The sequence below is a fragment of the Melanostigma gelatinosum genome (assembly GCF_949748355.1).
Source record: "Melanostigma gelatinosum genome assembly, chromosome: 23".
In the NCBI taxonomy this organism is placed as follows: Eukaryota; Metazoa; Chordata; class Actinopteri; order Perciformes; family Zoarcidae; genus Melanostigma; species Melanostigma gelatinosum.
The window spans coordinates 10,332,220-10,338,983 of record NC_136656.1 but is presented as its reverse complement, the minus strand read 5'-3'; positions in this window follow the sequence as shown (position 1 = coordinate 10,338,983).

The following is a 6,764-nucleotide window of genomic DNA, read 5'->3' as shown; positions in this document are numbered from 1 at the left end:
AAGCCAAGCAGGAACAACAAACAAGACAATAGAAGGAGCTGCTGGGCAAGTCCCGACATGCAGGGGAAGACAGTGTACAGGGAGAAATGTGTGAGCTTTTCTCATCAAATGTCCATACATATGTATCATTCTGCTTTAAATTGATCCTTTCCCCCCCCTTTCTTTATGCTAAGCTAACTAGCTGCCGCCTCATATTTACCGCACAGACATGAGATTGGTATTCATCTTCCCATCTCAACTCTCACCAAGAAAGCGGATAAGCAAATTCAAAATTCAAAAATGCAACAGGTCGGTACTTGGAGTATCTTCACACTAGATGGGGGTGGTGAAAGCAGTAGATTCCAAAATGCCTCGTCAGGATATTTAAATGGGCAAGTGTCTGTAGTCAGTTTGGTTTCCCAAAACCGTCCAATTAATGGGCAGATAGTGATACCATGTGACTTTGTTTACAAGCCCTGGTCTCAAACTCAAATCCAAGAAATTGCACTTCCCCCCCATATGGTTCTGTGCAAGGACAACATGCAGGAGTGTTTGTGCCCAGAGAAGAATTCTGGCAGAGTGGAAGAGTATTTTAATACCAGGTGCAGATGTAATCCAGATGAATGCAACGGTCTGCAAAGGAGGTAAATGTTGATATCAGGTGAGCAGATGATTTCGTTTTTCCACTTTTGTGCGCTCCACGGCACGCTGACAGAGAGCCGAGCCGCTCTGTAGAAGAGCTGTCTGTCTCTGTGTGTTTAATTGGTTTGTTGGGAGGAATTTTAACTGAATTCCAGTTGGGCTTCATCTCAATTGAATTGTGGCCGGGCTTCAGGGGGCGGAGCAGCAGCAGCAGACGCAAGGGAGGGTGGGAAGGAGAGAGAGAGAGAGAGAGAGAGAGAGAGGGAAAATGGTTTGGCTCTGGAGCCTTACAACAAGCTCCAACAGGAAGTCATTCAATGGGAAAACACACACCCAGAACAAAACAACCATGCACAGACACACACATATGAACACACACGTGTGTGTATACAAGCCAAAACACAAAAGAGAGACGGCCAATTTGGAATGCATTCCTCCTCCTCCTCCCCCCTGCATGAGTCAGTGTGTGTGTGTGTGTGTGTGTGTGTGTCATTTGATGGGCCTTCAGTAGACTGCAACAGCATCTCAGCAACAGATGAGTATCAGGTAGAAAAGTGAGAAGTTGAAGAGACCGAATGAAGAAAAGCCATGTGGAGGAGGACATGGTGATGAGGAAGGGGGTGAAAAGAGAGAGAGACGGGGTCAAAAGTGGGGTTTTCATGTAAACAAACTGCACTGCCCTCGGGCACTTTCTGTGCGTGTGTGTGCGTCCTAATTCTTTTCTCACTTTGCCAAATCCTTAAAGCGGTACGCCACTTCTTTGGGACAGTAGGCCGATGGTCAACTCCCCTGTTAAAACACAGACACTTAAATGATCCACGTGTCCTCGGCAGACTGCTATTTCTGAGCTCCAGAAAACTTTTGATGCCACGGCTTTGAGGCGAGCCGCTCTTTTGATAGATTACAGTTGGATTCATCGTTTGTCCGGCTAATCAATAAATCTCAACTATAAAACTTAAACAAATTCCAAGCAACTCCCTGCGGTTCAGCAGCGCGGCGCATTTTCTTTGATTCCCATCCAACCGAGGCCAAATTGAGTCATGCTGCATTTGACGTGGATTACCTTCAGAGTCCCAAGAGTCTGTTCTCAACTTGTAAAAGAAAAGTGCGTGTACGCCGGCTTTGGAATCATTTGCAAGATTTGGAAACACTGCCTTTGTACCAGGCAATCAAATGCCTTATTTCTTTTTTAAAAGTTGCATTTAGCAAAATTAAAACAGAGTGAACTTTGAGCTGCAACAAGTTCTTATTTTCTCATGTTTGGGACATCGGCATGCTTAGGTGTTATGATGGAGCCCAGGAGCAAATGATCGTCTGCCTTAAAGCTCTAAATTATTCAGCTATACAAGTCATTAATCGTCATTATGACACTAGTCAGTAAATAAGGTCATCGGGAAGACGTTCAGGCAGTCTTGCTTTGCTTTTGTGGAAGAAAAGAGGAAACTATGCCGTTTCTTCAATGACTTTGTGACAGGTTGGGGTTCAGTAGAGGGATCCCTTGGTGACAGTATTATTAGACGATGTGAAGCCTGTCTCACTAAGCAGTGTTGGATAACTGCACCGTGGGGGCTGCAATTAACAACGGCCTGTTATCGCTGATTAATCCATCGGTAAGTTGCTCGTTTTGTCCGACTCGTAGTTCCAACAACGAAAGATGTTCCGATTCACAAGGATAGCAAACGGAGAAACGCAGCAAATCCTCACATTAGCAAAGCTGGAACGAGACAGCGTTTCACATTTTACCTCAATAAACAAACTGAGATGATTTATGAATTATAAAAATGCAAACTTACAGCTAATTTTCTGTGGATCTGCAATCAAATGACTGATTAACGATTCAGCGGTCCCTTGATGTGCAGAGAAGAAGCCTGAGCCCAGTGACGCCATACTACAGCATATTTATTTAAACAGTCATTTATTAACGAGGACTTACTTGTCTTCCGCAGCATTTATTTATGGATTTGGCAGCATATCTGAACGATTGTTTTCATATTCCTGTCCCGTAAGGCTAACTGATTGAAGATGGAATGCGTACCGTCTCAACCATGGACTCATTTTATTATATTGATGTTTAACAATGGAGCATCTTTGACATCGCGTCCTCAAATACAAAAGCATTCCTGCAACTATTCCGAATCCACATCCCTCCTCTCCCAGATGTGTTCGCTCTCTCCATCTCGCCTCCATGAGTCACATGTTGATGTCGGTGGGCAATAGCAAATAGACGGGATTGAAATATACACAAACAAGCACATGTTTTTGAGTGTTCGCACACTTTATCGCCGGAGTAACCATTTCCTGGGAATTCCCTTTAAGAGGGAGAGACAGAGCGAGACAGTGTGTCTGAGACTGAGGGAGGGCATGGTATGCACTGTTTGCGTGACAAGACCCTTCTTGCTAACCCAAACACACACACACACACACACACACACACACACACACACACACACACACACCACTGCAGTGTGAAGCTCTGCTGCTAATAAGTGGTTTTACATTAAAAACTGGTGTTGTCCATTTTTTTGTTTGCGTGTGTGCAAGTACCACCAACACCTGACCTCATATCTGCAAAGTGCACCTATGATGAAAGCCATATTGGAACTATGGACTTCTATGTGCAAGAATTCGATGATCACCACACGCACACACTTGCAACTGTTGGAAGACACAGGCCTTCAGTCAGTGCCAGATCAGTCAGCAACTCGGTTAATCATTGATGGCCGCTCAGACACACACACACACACACACACACCTTCTTTCTCTGTCGAGGAGATTGCAGAATGGCCCTGCACTCTGCCACAGAAAACCCCAACACACACACACACACACACACACACAGAATAATTATGGTTGCTGCCGATATGGGCAGGCGCATGTCAGGGTTGCCAGACAGACCACCACAGAAACACAGTTGGAAAAATGGAGCCGTAGGAAGAATGAAATCCTTTGTGTCGACATGATTTATGTTGTCATCGAAACAAAAACAACAACGTTTAGCAACTTTTAACAAAAACATAACTTCTTTCAGCTCACGGTGTGCTCAAATCTCTCATATGGAGACAGCTTCTGTGGGATTCCCACTCAGACAGGTGCTTTCTCCACTAACCCGCTGGGGGGGGGGGGGGGGGGGGGGGGAGTACAGGAAGAGAGAGAAACAGCAGGGTGAAAGAATGAGTCTGAACTGAACCTGAGCCCGAAGAAAACCGGCTTGACAAGAATGCAACACAACACACACACACACACTGATGCCTGCTAGTATACAGGGGAGTTTTCTACTAGTCTCTGATTAACGCCGCTTGCACACATAGTGGGCTTCTGTGTTCGGAGCATTTTTTTTTTTTTTGGTGAGGCTGTGTGCACACACCTGCACACATTGTCCGTGTGTAACTTTCACGCACGCGCACACACAAACACACACACCAGTCTCGTGTGTCCCTTCACAACAGTGGGCCTACACTGTCAAAAGCAGGTTGTCATGTCGCGTGTCGTCTGTCGCTTGTCTTTTAGTCAAAGCCGATCACATCAGGAGGAACTTGAAGGAACTTTTTTTTTTTTTTTTAAGTCAACAAACAAAGATTTGGTCTCACTTGGAGGCTTTAAGAGCTGTCCGAGCATTGGGACACGTTTCATTCTCACCTCGTCCCATTTGATGAATTTGCCCCCCTTCTTCAGCGCTTCGTGGACGGACACGGGTTTGAGCTGCAGCGCGTGGACTCCCGGCTTGGCCCCGGCCATGGCGAGGGACTCCCTGCCCGGGTGCCAACGCCTAAACCCCGGCTACGGCGACTCCTTTGGAAGGCACAAAAAAAACCCCACTCTTCCGTCCTCCTCTTCCACCCCGGAGCGTGTTCTTCTTTTCCGGGGAGAGAGTGAACTGCAAGTGCGCGGCGAGAGGGAACTTTTTTTTGTTCAGACCCTGACCTCAACAGTTGGGAAACGTCATCGAGAGTTTGAAGAACATGAGGAGTAAAATCCAGAGAGAGAAAGAGAAAGACAGGACTGAGAGTTTCGGCGCGCACCGCCGCTGTCTTGTCCGCGTCCACGCAACGCGGTGGCGCGCCTTCAACCCCCGCTTTTTATTATGAGCTTTGATTGTTATATTTGTTTATTTATGCCGAATCCTTCAATCGCGCACTTGAGCCCGCAAAGAGATCCCTTCCTTCCTTCCTTCCTCCCATCTGGTCGACCTCTCTCCTCTCCTCTCGCTCTTCCAAACTTTCTCTGCTTCCTCCCTCTCTCTCTCTCTCTCTCTCTCTCTCTCTCTCTCTCTCTCTCTCTCTCTCTCTCTCTCTCTCTCTCTCTCTCTCTCTCTCTCTCTCTCTCTCTCTCTCCTGTCGCCTCCGACGCGTTTCTTCTTCTCTACTCTCTTCCCTGCATGTTTTCTGTGGGGGGGGGAGAACAAAAAAAAAGAGAAGATTCCGAGAGGAGAGAGAGAGAGAGAGGGACGAGGGCAGCGTCAGACAGCGCTGAGTGAACGCTCGTGAGAGAGCAGGAGGGAAGTCAGAGATTGTGTGTTTTAGGGTGTGTTTTAATTCAATTCCTCTGACTGCCTGTCCGTCCGCATGTTTCCTTAAATATACAGTGTGCATGTATTGTCATGAACACGATTGCGTCCGTGTATTCTTTTGTCTGAAATAATGTTTATTTCCCCCAATAGTCTATTTGCTCATCTACCCACCCTTTATGTTGACTTCATCACAACTCCAAATCTCCCTGAACTTAAAGGTGCGCAGTGATTTAGTATTGTGCGTTCATAAAGTTTGGGGACTTGAAAGAGGCAGCTTAAAAAAAAAAAAATGAATTGTCCAATTGAAAGCAGCAGAGGCTGAGATATCCTGCCTTTTTGAACCTCAGAAGACAAGCTCCGAAAGTCTTTCATCCACTCCTGGTAAACGTTTTTGCCACTTTGTAAGACAGGCTTTCAGTTGGACATTTGTCGCCTCCCAACCCAAGTGGAGATGACCTTTTGTGACATTACGTGGGGTCATTTGCTTTTTTTAACTTTGTAAAGCTTTTCTGGAGCCAAAGAGGACTTAAACAACTGTTTTAACTTCCCCTCTATACATTGACCGTGATGTGTAAAATGTCCCCTTTAATGAGCCATCTAGTTCATTGTAACAGTATACATCCACAGACTGGCAACACCACACGACAGCCAGGACTAATCTAAGGAGGCACAAGAAGATAAAAGGCTTCAGAATGTGGGGGGGGGGGTTAATTCTCAAAATGTTCCTGTTTTATGTGATGAAATACTAGATACCTTCACCTCTTCAGGCATCGAAACACCCATGGTTTAAAAGAACCTGTGAGCAACTCTTTGGTTTCTCTGAGTCTGTAAGGCCTCGATGACGGGACACAAGAAGACGCTGCTGTTTTAAAGGGAGGGTGGAACATTTTGGGAAATATGCACATTGGCTTTGATGGCGATAGACGATAGGATGAACAGCACTCCCGTGTCTGTGCGCTGAATGTGAAGCTAAAAACAGCTGCTGCTTAGCTTAGCATTGCTTAGAGGCTGGGAGCAGGGGACAGTAAGACAGCTGGCCCGGATGAAACTACAGCTGTGTGTTTAAAAGTAAAGCTCCTTATATGTTTTGCATGTAAAATCTTCATCTGTAATCACTAATTTAAGATGTCAAACAAATGTAGTGGAGTAAAAAGTAGGTATAACATTTCTCTCTGAAACGTTGTGGAGTCGTATAAGGAAAATTAAAACAGTCGAGTCAAGTGCAAGTTCCTCAAAACAGTCAAATATAATTATAGGTTGTTTTTGCCTTTAATTGCTTGCAATTGATTTCCTTGGTGTTGACAGTGACAGATTGCATGTGCCAGTAATATTATTAAAAACATGGTGGCAGTTATTAGAAATACACAGTAATCAGTTCAGAGGTCGTTCTGAAGCAACAGGGTGCTACTCGGCCAGTCAGGTTGTGAGAATAAGGCTACATTTTGGAACTGATGATGTTAAATCTGCAACCGATACAACCGCTGCAAATCATTTAGAGGGGTTCGGAGGAAAGGTAATGGAAGCCACTGGAAGTCATCAGATAACTGATCCGTGGTATCGTGTTTTAAGGAGCGTGAGAGCATAGTGGCTGCACAGTTCAATCCCGTCCAAATCCCGCTGCCAAGCAACATTGGAC